Source organism: Durio zibethinus, chromosome 8, assembly GCF_047325235.1.
Source record: "Durio zibethinus cultivar Kanyao isolate XHJ-2024 chromosome 8, ASM4732523v1, whole genome shotgun sequence".
NCBI lineage: Eukaryota > Viridiplantae > Streptophyta > Magnoliopsida > Malvales > Malvaceae > Durio > Durio zibethinus.
The window spans coordinates 5,971,482-5,986,912 of NC_143169.1; the positions used below are offsets into that span (position 1 = coordinate 5,971,482).

Consider the following 15,431-nt stretch of genomic DNA (forward strand, 5'->3'; position numbering starts at 1 on the left):
ATATATGTATTTCTACCATATACATAATTATTTTTATGATAGGAAAGAGAGCAGATTGGGATTGGTAGCAAAATGCAACTAAAATATAGCCATACAAGTGAATCAAAAAGTTTTGCAAGAAAATAAAAAGAAATAGTAAGCTTATGATTTTAAACTTATTCCAATGAATGAACTTTTTGTGCCGTTAAAAGGAAAATATGCAAATTAACAGTTATTATTCTATTTTAATGGTTTTGATAGTTTGGTTTTGATAGTTTCAATACATGACATTAAATTTATTGAAAGTATTGAACTTAATTGACACGGATGATATGTATGAAAAAGTTATTGTTTACGTTTATTTAGGTAAAAATACAAATTTGTTGTTATTGTTCTATTTTAATGGTTTGGATAGTTTTAATACTTAATATTAAACTTATCCGATTGATTGAACTTGGTTTCTACGGTTGATATAGGTGAAAAAGTTGTCGTTTATGTCTAAGGTCACTTTGGCTCCAAAAAACTACTTCCAAAATCATCAGATTGTAAGTCGCACAACATGGTGGAAACAGATGAAAGATCAATAACATCTTTATGGCTTCCAAGGTGCTGGAGGTGGTGGTGGTGTGGGAAACATTGGTGGAACTGAAGAAAAAATGGTATTCTTGTCAATCCCAGTTGACTTGTCACCAGACAATGCCACGAGTGCAGCGACCAAACCTGCATTGCCTGCAAGAGTTGGCTCTGTGTAGTTGTAGTTGGTGCGAACGTAATGAAATCCATCATGCTTGTCAGGTCCAGCAACCATGGCTCCCACAATTGTATTAGGGTTTGGCTTTGATGTATCCCTCCATTTCCACCCCCCTTTGCAGTTATATTTGATCTTATTCTCAGGGATAGATGCGTAATGGTTACCAAAACCCACAACATAGCTCATTTTCTGAGGATTTTTGCCAAGGATGTAATCAATCTGGCAAAATAACAGCCAAAAAAACAAAATCATTGGCTACCCTGCCTTTGTTGATTCAGGATTATGCGGTCTGAACCATTTCCCCTGGACTATCTTTTGAAAAAGAACGGATTACAGCATACCTGGCAAATTCATGCAAAATGTCAGTTGAAAAGAAATTGGGACCACAATACCATCCAGGTGTATCAGCAGCATCAAGATAATCACTGTATAAGGTGGCTAAGAAGGCCGCATTGACAACATATTGCAGAGGCTGAGGCTGTCCATGGTTTAACTGAATCAAACCTCCTGTGTAATGTCCAAAGTTACCATGGTGTCACAGAAAAGTGCATAGCCAACACATTTGAGTATGGCATGGTCAACAAAAACAAGAGATGTTTACCTTTTGTTCTATTAAAGCTTGTGAAAACTGGAAGGAATGAACAAATAACTATGCTGGTTTGATTGTGAAATGTTCTCAATATTTCCTCATATGGATACCCAGGACTCAAAAACAATCTCAACCAGCTCAGAAGCGCCTAAATCCCAAACATTGGTTATATTAGAGATGAACATGCAAGCTGAACAATCAAAAAAGTTAATAACCTATATGGGCAGATTGTGGCAAGTAGTAAATGTATATCATAACTACAAACAGAGACATAGGCAATTGAGCACACTAATTGAATGATCCATCTAAATAGATTGGATATCAAAGTAGCAATTTTAACAGCCTTGAAGCAAGCTAAATTTGATTCTGAAAATGTATGATTGATGATATTGGAGTACAATCATCCACATATTTAGGCGAGAAAAGTGAGGGGAAAATTGATTAATTACAGAATACAAGATAACTGATGAGTGGCAATGGTGCTTCAGATATAGCTAAGAGTACTCAATATATAAGACAAACAACTTTGTTTGTAATAAAAAATGGCACAAAAACAAGAACTGGGATATACCTATACTGAAATTAAAATGCAATATTAAATAATATTGTGAACATAGGGAAGAAAACTGGAAGAAATTTACCAAATGCCTGAAAGAATGCTAATTGATTGTATCAAGAAAATTCACCGGTATTGCATTTGAATATCACAGTGCTATAAGCAACACAAACCAACCTAAGATATAAACTCTGAGAAAACACAAACCAACCTAAGATATAAACTCTGAGAAAACTTTTAGCAAAACAGCATTACATCAAATAATCAAAACAGAGCAGACGGCTACACAAGGTACAAGACTAGAAAGACAAGCAGCATAGAGTTACCTGAGCACCAGCAAGCTTGTTATCCCAGCTAAGAACACCATAATCTGGGCCTCCCCAGAAAGCACCAGCATGCTTAGCAAGTTTAGGATTTGTAGCTAACTGAAGGTAGGAAGAATTCCCAGTGGCATAGTATAACCAGGCTCCACCCCAAACAAACTCATCCCAGTAACTTGAGGAGTTATAAAATAGGGCAGGATCAGAACCACCAGCACTGTATCTGCTTTTTTGAGCCCTAGAAAACGTAAAGAGGGTCCGAGCACCATGGACAAGCTTTTGGGAGTATGCCTTGTTTTTTAAAACAATGGAAGCAGAAGCCAAAGCAGCAGCCATTTCAGCAGCAAGATCAGAGCAGCTGTGATATTCAAAGACAGGACGAGGGTAATCAATGTCCTCAAGCCGCATCCAGCAATAATGATCATTTGGGGTTGTCCTATCTCCAGATGTATCTCCTACCCCAACCTGTGAATTTATGAGTTAGCATATGATAATTGACAATCAATTGCTAGTATCGTAGCAATATAATTAACATATATAATTATACCTCCGTAGCTATCCTGTCTATGGTATCAGCAGAATTGTTGAAGGTCTTGAGAATATAATCAGTACCCCATTTGATGATCTCTTTAACATGAATGAGCTCGCTGGCAGCCTCGTATTTAGCACTGTATTCAATGACGCTTCAGCTCAACATGGTCATGGCAAAAGATGAAGGAAAGTTGAACTTGATGGCATCTCCAGCGTCATAGTAACCGCCGACAAGATCCTTCATCAAAGTGGAGGGATCAGATTTGCCATCTTGGAGGCACGAGTTCCCTCTCCACGACACATTATTATGCTTGGGCAGTTTCCCGGCTGCAGTGGATTGATAAATTAGATTATTACCATTGTTGCAGGTCAAGAAGGACTGTCATGGATGCATCAATAATACAAGGGTGGTATTAAGTGTAAATATTCTAAAATTAGACCTGACAAGTGTATTGGTATGCTTTCGTGTCAAATATACCTAAAATACCAAAAATTACGCATCAAATTCATGTATACTTCCAAACACAAATCACTAAAATTTTAAATCATTTCTCCTTTGTCTTTCGTGTGCTTTTCGTGTTGTATCAGTTTGTTGCGTTTAAAATTATCAAATTTAATCTGATCTAGTCCATACCCAACTTAGCAATCCTAATTGATTACCAGTTTACTTAGATTGGATGGGATAGGATCAGATCTGAAGTTCAACATGCATACTTGAAGTTAAATGTAATGGGAGAAAAACGTCCAACGCTAAGCACTGAAGAACATGAGGGCTTAGTGCAGAGCAAGAGTATAGTTATCGGGCGGAGAGTGGGAGTGATGATGACGTGGAACCGTCTTCACAATTAGGGTGATGAATCCGGCAAGAAAGCCTGAGAGCAGAAGGGTCACCACGGTCCACGCAAGGATCTTGCGGCTGACAATGATGCATCCGAGATCAACGTACTTCTTCTTCTTCTGCTCGCCGGGGCCCAGCAGCCACTCTGCTGGGTCTCATCCAAGGGGCGAGAGAGCGCAGCTCTGTCCAGGTCCTGTAGATTCCTACTCCTGTCGTCGTCGGTAGCGGAGTCAGCTGCGTTAATCTCCAGCGGGCCTCCCCATGGATCTCTACCGTACATGCTTATGATTTGAAAGATAGCCAAGCAAATGGGCCAAGATTAGAAGGTTGCAGCGGCGGCTCCAATAGCGACAAATCTGATGGGGAAAAGAGGAAAGTGTTCGATAGAAAATGTGTAAGTGGGCAGTGGCTGTTTTCTTTATCGCTTTTGGCTGAGCTGGACTTCAATTACGAATAATTGAGTATGATAGAGCTTTGGATGGGGACCGTCGGCACAGCTGCTGTAAAATATCCGTCACTAAATTATTGGAGTCTTTTTAAAATAGTTACTGAAGGATTATTTTTTTCATTTTGATCACTAATATTTAAATTAGTATTTATTTCAATTACTGAAATATTAAACAATAACAGTTGTTTAATTTGACATTACAAAATTTTTAAGTATGATGATATGGCAAATAAAATAATTTGGATAGCATCTATGTAAGTTAAAATAACCTATATGACATTACTAAAATTTCACATATGATAAAATTTTTTAAGTTATAGAATCAGATTAGTTCGTAACGGATTTAAGGGTTTGGGGTTTTTATGATTTGGAATTTAGGGTTATGTTAAAAAGTAACTATGATTTAAGGTTTAAGGTTGCAATTTAAAGAGAAGAGACTATGATTTGGAGTTTAGGGTTGCAAGAGTTATAATTTGGGAAAAATCGAGAGTTAGAGATTATGATTTTGTGTTTTTTCAAGTGGTATAAGATCATATTAGATTCTATTGTTGGTGTTTGTTTAGGGTTTGGCAAGCAACGGATAGAAGGAAGCTTCAATTGAAAGGGAATGTTATGCTTATGTATGGTAAGTGTTTAATATATTTTAGTTTTTTTTTCTTTGCTTCTATCTATTGCTGAATTGAGTAGTTTGAATGACTAGTTTAGTTTTGAGCATTTAATATAGTTGTTGCAGATAGATTTTTATTATGCTTTATGTGGTGTTGAGTTGATGAGCCATTTTTTAATGCTTATGTTTTGCTTAGTGTATTGAGTCAATTTTGTCTACATGTCTTGTATTGTGGAGGCATGTAGAGTTATGTTTGGTTTTGAATACTTTTTGAGGCATGTGGAGCCATGTTTGGGTTTGATTGCATTTTGAGGCATATGTACTGAAAATGTCATCTAATGAAGATTATTTAATTGAGTCAGCAGTTGTGATGATATCCTTGACTTAATTTAGGCTCATATAGACTGAGTTCGAATGTCTTTTTTTTTTGTTTTTGATAAAGTGTTGTCTACATTTTTTTGCATATGTTAAATCCTTTATTTATTAATATCATAATTTAGATGTAAAAAACAACAAATTCTAGATAACCAACTAAAGGAACACATTGATATTATTACTAGGGTATTGTATGACTTTTGGTTAAACTTGATATATATAAATGACCATATACCCCCACATATTCAAATCTTGAAGTTGTCACTTGATTAATGAATATGTTAAAGATTTAATATTAGAATAAAGGGAATCAGGCTAGTGTCTACTCTTTATTTTCAAATCTCAACTTATTCTATTGTTCAAAAGTAAACTATTTATGTTAACCAAAGCTAAGGCTATTTGTATATTACATACTAGTTTAAAGCTATTAGATATAGATTAGTTATGTACTTTATGCTTAAATCAGATTAGTTTTTTAATTAATGTTTTAAAATTTGATAACCTTTTCAGATACTAAATCAGACTACTTTTCAATTATTGTTCATCATGGTGGTAATTTTGAGTATACTTTTACTATGAAGTATACTAGAAGAAAGCTTGATTACTTTGATTTATGCCATGCAAAAGCTATGTTCATGCTTGGAATAAATAATATGATTGGAAAGCTAGGTTATATAGGTTTAACTAGATGTTATTGGAAAATACTTGGAAGGACACTTAGTAATGATAATATTGTGCCTTTTATAACAGATTTTGATGTAGTGAATATGGTTGCTTGCATGCTTAGAAATCATTACATCCATATTTACTTGGAGGATGGGTTGTCATTGATGGATATAATGTAGATGGTAGATCTATTGAGAATGAATGACAAGCGAAAGTTGCTTCAGACACTACAAGTGAAAGTAAAACTGAAGTAGAAGTAAGTTTTAAAAGTGTCATTTTTAATGTAGAAGAAGATAAAGTTTTATTCAATGAACATGAAAAGGATATTGATAGTTTTGATTTTGATTATAATGAAAGTGATTATGATATGATTGATAATGATGATCATGTATTTGAGGTTAATGTTTATTTAGAAATTAATAGTGATATGAGTTGAGGTGATAGAGTTAGTGTTGGAATGGATAATGGGTTAGGTGTTGGAGTTAGAGGAGTAAGTGTTGAAGATGAAGATAGATCTAAATATAAAAAATCATATTCTTTGCATAGTGTGCATGAGTCTGATTCTAAAGGTGTTAGTAGATGACTAGAATTTAACAGTAAAACAAATATGGCAAATCTTAAGTTACTAAAAGGAATGTTGTTTGCTAATAGAGAGGTGTTGAAAGAAGCTATATGGTATAATGAGAGGAAAAAGGGGTATAATGTCAAGTTTAAAATAAATGACAAAAAGAAAGTTAATGTTGTATACAATGATGGGTGTCCATAGAAACTGTGGAAGTCAAAATTCAATGCAAAAGACCTATTAGAACCTACTTGGTATATCAAAACTTATGTCTTTGAACATACTTAAGGACAAGGAAAATAGAAACATGACTATTAAATGGATTGCTCAGCATTACCTCTAAAAGTTTATAATTGATCCAAAATACTTTTTAAGTTCATTTCAACAAGATGTCATGATAGATTTTGTGATTTAAATGGCACTAACAAAATGTTTTAGGGCTAAGCAGAGAGCATTTGAAGTTGTGTATAGAAATCATAAAGAATAATATTATAAGATTTATGATTATTTGGAGGAGTTTAGGCATAGCAATAGAGGGACCATTACAATATGTTACCTAGATTGCAAGTTATTTAAAAGGATGTATGTTTGTATACAAGCATGCAAAGATGAGTTCAAAACCGGTTGCAGGCATATTATTAGCCTTGATGGTTGTTTCCTAAAAGAGTATTATGGTGGATACTTATTGATAGCTATTGAGATTGATGCAATTGATTGCATTTATACATTAGCGTATGCCACTATTGAAAGTGAAAACTTTGAGTCTTGACATTGGTTCTTGCTTTTGCTAAAAAATGACTTTGTGATTACAAATTCTTTTCATTGAACTTTTATTTCAATCAAGCAAAAGATATGAAATTATTCCTTTTAATTTTTTATTATTTCATTTTAAATATAAAATTAAGTTTAGTCTTGTTAACTATAGTTTATGGACCTACTATTTTATAGGGAATTATGGATGCACTTTTGGATATTATGCCTGATGCTAAGCATAGAAATTGTGTTAAGCATTTATACATAAATTGCAAGTCAAACTTTGAAAACAAAGGAAAAAAAATTAAAGGATTGCTTGTAGAAAGTTGCTAAAGCTACCTACTTGAAGGAGTTTGAAAATGCAATTAAGCTAATGAAAGCCTTATCAATTGATGCACACAAATGGCTTGAAGGAAAAGATCCAGTTCATTGGTCTAATTTTCATTTTTCAATAGTGGCCAAGTGTGACATGTTTATTAAAAATCTATGTGAGTCATTTAACAAGTTTATTTTGGATGCAAAGGATAAACCAATCTTGACAATGATAAAGTCTATTAGTACAAAATTGATGTAAAGAATTGTTTTGAAGAGTGCAATGGCTTAAAAGTATCTAGGACTATTGTGTCCTAAAATACCAAAAAGTTGAATCAAATTGTCTTAAGAGTCAAGTAGGTGCTGATTAAAATATGTTGGTGGTCCAAGGTACCAAGTTACATGTGGTCCATCCAATCAACATGTGGTTGACCTTCAGTTACATGCTTGTTCATGTAGAAAATGGGATCTCAATGTCATTTCATGTATGCATGCTGTTTCAGCCATGTTCTTAACTAAAGAAAGACCTAAACATTATGTCAACCCATGCTACAGTAAGACCACATAATTGAAAATCTATTCTAGTTTCATTAGCCCTATCAGAGGTGCAAATCAATGGAGAACTATTAAGTCCCTAGAACCAATATTACCACCAATTATACGAAGGCCACTTAGAAAATCACATAAGAATAAGAGGAAAGAAGCAGATAAAACAATTGGAAGTTAGTTCAAAATTAGTAAAAATGAAGGACAACTAAACTATAGAAAATGTGAAAAATCAAGGCATAAAGTCAGGACATACAAAGGAGAAGTTTGAGGTAATAATAAATTAAATCTAGCAATTGTTACTAGGGATTATATTGGTCAAACAAGAAAAAAGTCTTAAAATTACTTATGAGTGTTTTGGTCTATTTGTTTATATTCATGCATGATAATATTAGATAAAATATAATAATTATTTTATTATTTCCATTTTCTAAGTTAAGAGATTTGTTAGGACTAATAATCAACAAGTTAAGGCTATTGCAACTACTAATCAGTCACCTTCAATGGCTAGTAGAGGGATGCCCAATGTAAGCAACTTTTTGTCTACTATATACCAACCTTAAAATTTATCTTATGGGATAAATAATTAATCATTTATTGTATTGATGATTTGTAAGGCACTAATCAAATATTGCAAACACAACAAAGTTCTATTTCTAGATCCAACGGCTTTTCTTGATCTTGTACACCTCTCATACCTTATGAATCTTATAGACCCTTTTCACCTTTTAGAAGGGCTGTAAATGAACCAAACATGAATGAACGAACATATGTTCATGTTTTGTTCGTTCGTTCATGTTTGTTCATTTATTTTTAAAGGTGTTTGTGTTCGATTTGTGTTCATTAAAAAAATTGCTCTATTCATTCATGTTCATTCGTTTAAATAATAAGTTATTTGAGTTTGGTTCGTGTTCATTCAATAAAGTTAAACGAGCTCATTTGTAAACATTAAGCTAACATGTTCACGAACATATATAAATGAATGTATTCATGAACAATAAACAAACAATAACTAAACAAATTTAAATAAACAGACCTTAAATGAACATAAATGAACCTAAACAAACATAAACAAACCTTAAAATATGATTAGGGTAAAGGATAAAAATGTAATTTTACTAAAATTATTATAAACGAATAACAAATGAACAATAAACGAATGAGTTTTAAACAAACCATAAATGAGCTTGTTCATGAACATAAATGAATGAATAGACTGCTGTTCATATTTGATTCATTTAATAAACAACTGTACAAATGGTGTTTAAGATCATTTGTTAAGCTTAGTAAATAAACATAAATGAATAGAAACCGAACATGTTCACAAACGGTTCATCTAAAGCTCTGTTTGCTTATACCTTTACGTCCTGGACCTTATGGATGCCTTTCACCTACTAGACTTGCAAATATAGATAAAAGGAAGAGAAAGCAGCCTAAATCTTCAATCAATGTTTGATAGAACAAAAAAGCTACAAAAGGTCTAGTAAAGCCAACTACCATAAAATGAAAAAAATTGCTAGACCAATTACTAGCAAGGCCAGCTTAAAAATAATAGTTTTTTTTTTTTTTTTATGTACATGACTAGTTTATGATGCAAAATTCTTTTGTTACTAGTACGTTAGAATGGTATTGAAATTCTTCTTGTTGTTTAGGAGACTATTTTTGTGTAAAGACTAGTTTAGAGTATTGATCTTAGTCCAACATATTGTCTGCAATTACATATTGGTGTAAATGACTCTTCATTATCAGTAAAGTCATTTTTTGTTCATTAAATTTGTTTTGGATTTCTTTCTTTTACTGCTTGGAATTATATATTAGTTTATTGTTTTATTCATTATTTGTTCATGTTGGTATTGTTATTGATTTATCATGTTGTTGGTTTAGGTTTTGTTAATATTAAGGGGTTTATTGCAATAACCTTAATTCAGCACTGACCATGATTTAACCAAAAACTTAAAACCTTGATATTAAGGGATCTATTGATTTAGGATTAAGCATTGATCAAGATTTAAACAAAAAATTGATCCTTCGATACAAATTTGATCCAAAGTACACTACATAATTTGATTAGGATTAAGCACTAACCAAGATTACCATTACATAATATGATCCAAAGTACATTTAATCAAGTTAATACATTTTGCCTATTGAAACAAAAAAAATTAGTTAATACATTTTACCAGTTGATACAAAATGTAAAAAAACAAAAAAAACAAAAAAAAACCCATAATCTTTTAAACACAATTGGTACCCTAAACCTATAATACATTACCATACTCTAACCTTAAACCAAGAAGCCTAATCTAGTCAGTACTTAATCAAAGCAAAAATCAAACAACAAACCAACAACAAAATCCACAACATCCACTTTTTTCTTCATTGACTTTCAATTGTGTTGATCTTTCTTAATAACCCAAGGAGCATAACTTTAACACGATTACTAACAGATGTATCATACCAATTGAAGAAATGACACCAAGAGGAATGCCTATAATTTTTGCAACTTAGATACCTCCTTTCAAGATTATCATTTGACCAAGAGGTCCTCAAATCAATTGTCAATCCACAATAACAAAAAGGAATCATGAAATTAGAGTTTTCCAATTTAAACTCAACAATTGAAAATCCTAAATCAAGAGGAAAAGAAAAAAATTACTACCGATAATGAAAGGGGAGAGAAGAATAGCATGAAATATGAGAGAAAAAGTTATGAAAATGAACTAATTTGACTGGGTTGCTTAGAGAAAAAAGAAATGTGAAAGAAAAACCTAAGAAAAAATAGCTGATGTAGAATTTTAGTAATGCCACTTGAGTTATTTTAGCTTACAAGTAATTTTTGTAATGACATCTGGGTTATTTTATATGCTAGGTCAAACTATTGTTACTGTTTAACGTCCCAGTGACTAAAAAAGAGCATTAATTCAAACGTTAGTGACTAAAATAAAAAAAAAAACTTTAGTAATAACTATAAAAAGACCCCAATATTTTAGTGATTATTGAGGTATTTTACCCATAATCTTATATAGAAATATAAAAATCAAAATTTTTGTAAAAAAAAAAAAGTTAATTATGCCATGTGTATATCTTTAGCTTTTGGACACATGAATAACAATAAATAATTTTTCATGTGTTTTATATTTAATTATTTTAATTTAATTTTAAAATATTTTATATAATAAATTATATTTATTTTATTTTATATTTTTAATAGATTTTCTTTGTACATTTATATGATCTACTATAAATAAAAATCTTTTACCATCAAAATTTCACATTTTAAATTAAAACTAATTTTAAGTTTGTATGCACGATAATTCATTTATATATAAAAAAACTTTAATTATAATGAGAAAGAACATAATTTTTTTTATATTCAAGGATGAGTCATCCATCCAAAATTGTGTATGTTAACCTTGATTTGATCCTTATTTTGAAATGACAAAACATTAAAGATAAATAAATTTGATCAAAATTTTGAAAAAGATTTATTTAGTACATGTTCTTAAGTTTTATATTTTGGTACTAAATAAATAATATGATTTTCAAAGTTTAAACAAACCTTTCTTGGTTTTATATTTCTCAAACCAAATATATCTTTAAAGATTATTTATTTGAGCTTAAATGAAAGTCCAATTGTTGTTTTTAAAGTGAATTTATTTATTTTGGACTTAATATAATTTTGATAATATTGGTTTTGAGAAAAAGATTAACTTAAAAAAGCTGTTTTACAATAACAAAGTTTTCCAACATTGGACTTATTTTATTTTTCTGTATTAATTCACAAAGTTTTAATATTTGAATTTTATATGGTTGGAAAGATTTTTGAGTCTACTTTCTAATGGATCAAACAAAATCAAAATCCAAATTTTCTAAGAAAAGATTTTGAATTTTTACTAGACACTCTACAGTTCTCAAAAAAACTGCATAGGGGTAACTTTGAAAATTCACTATAATTCATACACAGTGAATTAGGTGGAACTTTGATAGAAAGCCCTTTAAGTCTAGTTTCTAAATCTTCAAACCTTTTGTAATTTGGATTTGTATAACTCAAGATATGATCAAATTAGTAAGTAGAGTGCAAAACGAAAGGCTATCACCCAGCATAGACAAGATCGATCCCCTCTAGAAAGGATCGATTGTTTTTTCAAACAGAATGCTCCCAAGACTGAATATATAGAAAAGGGATCGATTCCTCCACATAGGGGATCGATCCCCCCATTAACCAATCGTTCCCATACAAAAAGGGATCGATCGGTTAGGCTATTTTCAAGTGAAAAATGGTTTCAAACATGAACCAATTGATCCCCTCAAGCAAGGGATCGATCAGTTCTGGGTGTAAGCACACTAATGACTACTTTTTCATGATTTCAACGGCCATTTCTTCATTCCAAGCTTCCCTAATGGCCACTTCTTCAATTTCTCTATAAATTGGGCACTCCAACACACCAAGAGGATTGATGAATCAAGAGAGCAAGAGTCAACAAGCCATATTTTCATTCTCTCAAATAATTAAGAGTTTTTAGAGCTTCAAAGTCTATATCTTTGTATTTATTATAACCAAATTATATTTCTTGTTCATTCATCATTTTGTTGTACTTAAACTTATCAAACACTTAGCCTTAGAGAGGTTTTCCTATTGTTTGCAAAATTACCTTTGATATACAAGGGAAGAAGAGAACAAGAGGTAAGATATCCTCTTGAGAGCTTTGTAGTGAGATTGGGTAAAATACTACAAAGGGTAGAGGTTTTTATCTTAAGCCTTAGAAAGAAAAAGATAGGTTGTATTTTCAATTCAAGAATAGTGGATTGAAGCCTTAGTGTGGACAACCAAGAAGAGAAAACATATGTGCTTTGTGGAGAAGGACTGAACCTCTATAAATCATTGTGTTTGATTTCTCTATCCCTATCTCCTTTCAATTTATTGTTGTTTATATTTGATTTTAGGTTCATTAATTGTTATTGATCGCATTATATTTTCATAAAAAAATGCTTATTGTTTTAATTTTCATTCAACTATATTGAAATTATTGTTTGGGAAGAACTTGGAGAAATCTAATTCACCCCCATCTTGGATCACCATCTCACCTAAAAAGCTAATAGTGTATATTTGTAACACTAAACTATTACAACCTAATGACAATATTATCCTTTTATGGGTTGTAGAAAATTATCAGACTCGACCTATAAATGGCACAAAACAACATATCAAATTTTCAACTAAAATAATTACTTTTATTTAGCTTATAACACAATTGAATTTTTTTTAGAGAAAAAGTGAAAATTTTAATGTCATGAAAGTGAAATCAAAGTGGTAAAAATAGACGCAACCTTCATTGTGGAAGACATGAAGAAAGCGAAGGGAGGCTAGGGTTCTTAAAGAAGAACGAAAAAAGGAAAGAAACCCTAGAATTGAGATTAAAGAAGGGGATTTATGAAAAATGTATTAGAATTTTGAATAAAAAGGGCAAAAAAGATGAAGGACAAAAGTGAAGGAGAGATTGGAAGTTAAAAGGAAAAATGTCTGCAAATTGCAAAATGGGTTGAGAGGGAGAATGGTGAAAGTTTGGACAAAAATGAATTTGTCAACAATTATATGAATCTAATGATCAAAGTTGAAATCTCATCATAATCGAGCAAAAATAAATATAATGAATTCTCTAATTTTATATAGAATAATTTCCCTAATTTAATAGGATTTTTTAATAAAAAATTACAATAACAATTTAGGAATGGCAAAGATGGTAAACTAAATGAAAGTATTAAATAATAATTTTATTAATACAAAATTAAATAAATATAAAAATATATTATTTTATATATATTTAAGTTTAACTCGGAGGTGTTACTTTAAATTCCATTTTAAAAAACTTGTCTCATTTTCTATTCCATTTTCATTTTTAAAAAAAATAGATAATTGCATGTGCTACAATGCGGGAGTTCAACCTCAAACTGCAAATTCTTATTATCTCCTCGATAATCAAGCAAAGCATCTAAAAACGGGTGAATGAAATAACATGCATTTTATCAAAACAGTGGATGGTAATGAGGAAATAACATTTATAGAATTAATGAAATGTACCTTGTCAAAGTTGTCGCCAACTTCTAAAGAGTTGCAACCCTGTCTCCTAGTTTCTCTTTTCTAACCTGTAGTTAAAAAGCAAAGTCTAAGTTAGTAAGAAAATTAAAAAAAAAAAAAGAAACAACAATTTGAAAAGTTGCTAATGGAATATAGTATCAACTTCAATGTTGGACACGGGAATCGTGATATTGAGGACCAATGCTACTTAGCATATGTATGGAATTCATTATTTATAAAGCTAAAGAAACAAATTATTATAGCTAAGATGTAATGCAACACATCTATTTATTGTTGCAAAATATAAAAGATTTAGATTTTTGTTTTGAATATAAAAGTCTACACTAAAATAAAATGCAATGCAGAACATTTGATTAGTCTAGCTGACTAAAGTAGCAAAAAAGCACATATATTTAAATCAATGATATCGTTAACAATGTAAATTGAATAAACAAAGTAAAAGTGAAAGCACAGAGAAAGTTCATGGGAATAAAAAAAATGCAATTTCATATTTATATCTTGACTAAAATACTAAAAAAAAAAGTTTTTGAAGTATTTGATTTTGCAAAAAAGATGAACACCTACAGTACAATTCCATTTAATCATTATAATGATTAAACATAAATACATATAATTCAAGGATTAAAAAGGGGATTAGTTTTCTTTTTCTTTGTTTAATTTTGTATCTTGGAAATGATAACATTTATCCCAGCATGCTTGTTATCCCAAACAAACTAATTGATTGTATCTCCAGCCTTCAAGATGACCTCATTCATTTTCACTATGTACTTTTTATATACATGCTTCTTTAAGGCCTTGTACAACCAAGTGACTCCATAAAGCAACTCATTCTAGAAATATATAATTTTTTTTTACTTTATTTCAATCCCAATGGATATTCATATAATTATACAATCAAAGTTGTGGACTTCCATATCATAATCAACAGTTCATATTAATTGTAAAAAGGAAAGAAAAGAAAATCAATCTGACTTGGTAGCCATTCACGTCGCAATAAAATGGGCAAATTGCTTTGTGCAGGCTGCTGTTATAAGGAACCCAGTGCTTGTCAGCAAAGTTGAACACCTTATTGGCAAAGTTGAACACTTATCTGATTCAACATTTTTGGATAAGAAAAAAAACACATTTAAAATTAGAAAAAAAATAATAAAGATGAGTACTTTTTACATTTGCATTAAAAAAGGAATTGAAATATTTATATCTATAATTGTAATTAATCAAACCAAATCCTTTTACTTGCAATTATAGATTAAACATATAATTAGAGAAAAAGATTAAAAATTATATGTTAAACACGTAACCATATGGAAAAAAAAAAGTTTTATATTTTTGATAAACTTTAATATGTAAAAAAATGTTTACTTTAGTATGTTTCATAATATTAGATGCTTAGTAGGTAAAAGACATTAATTTTAATATGTAAAATGAATAACATGTATAAAAAAGACATCACTAAATATGTTGTAATTGGTGGTTGTTATTATTTGCTCTAGAATATGTT

At 30.9% G+C, this 15,431-nt stretch overlaps 1 pseudogene across 1 annotated transcript; it reads right to left on the bottom strand.

Annotated features, from left to right (window-relative positions):
- Nucleotides 1–472: 472 nt before the first annotated feature.
- On the bottom strand, nucleotides 473–3,844 carry LOC149517347 (endoglucanase 25-like; annotated as a pseudogene). Its single transcript, XR_016344014.1, has 6 exons — nucleotides 3,473–3,844; nucleotides 2,743–3,053; nucleotides 2,202–2,660; nucleotides 1,332–1,467; nucleotides 1,065–1,237; nucleotides 473–949 (listed from the first exon to the last, which is right to left on the bottom strand). The product of XR_016344014.1 is annotated as an endoglucanase 25-like (transcript).
- Between the last annotated feature and the right edge of the window lie 11,587 nt (nucleotides 3,845–15,431).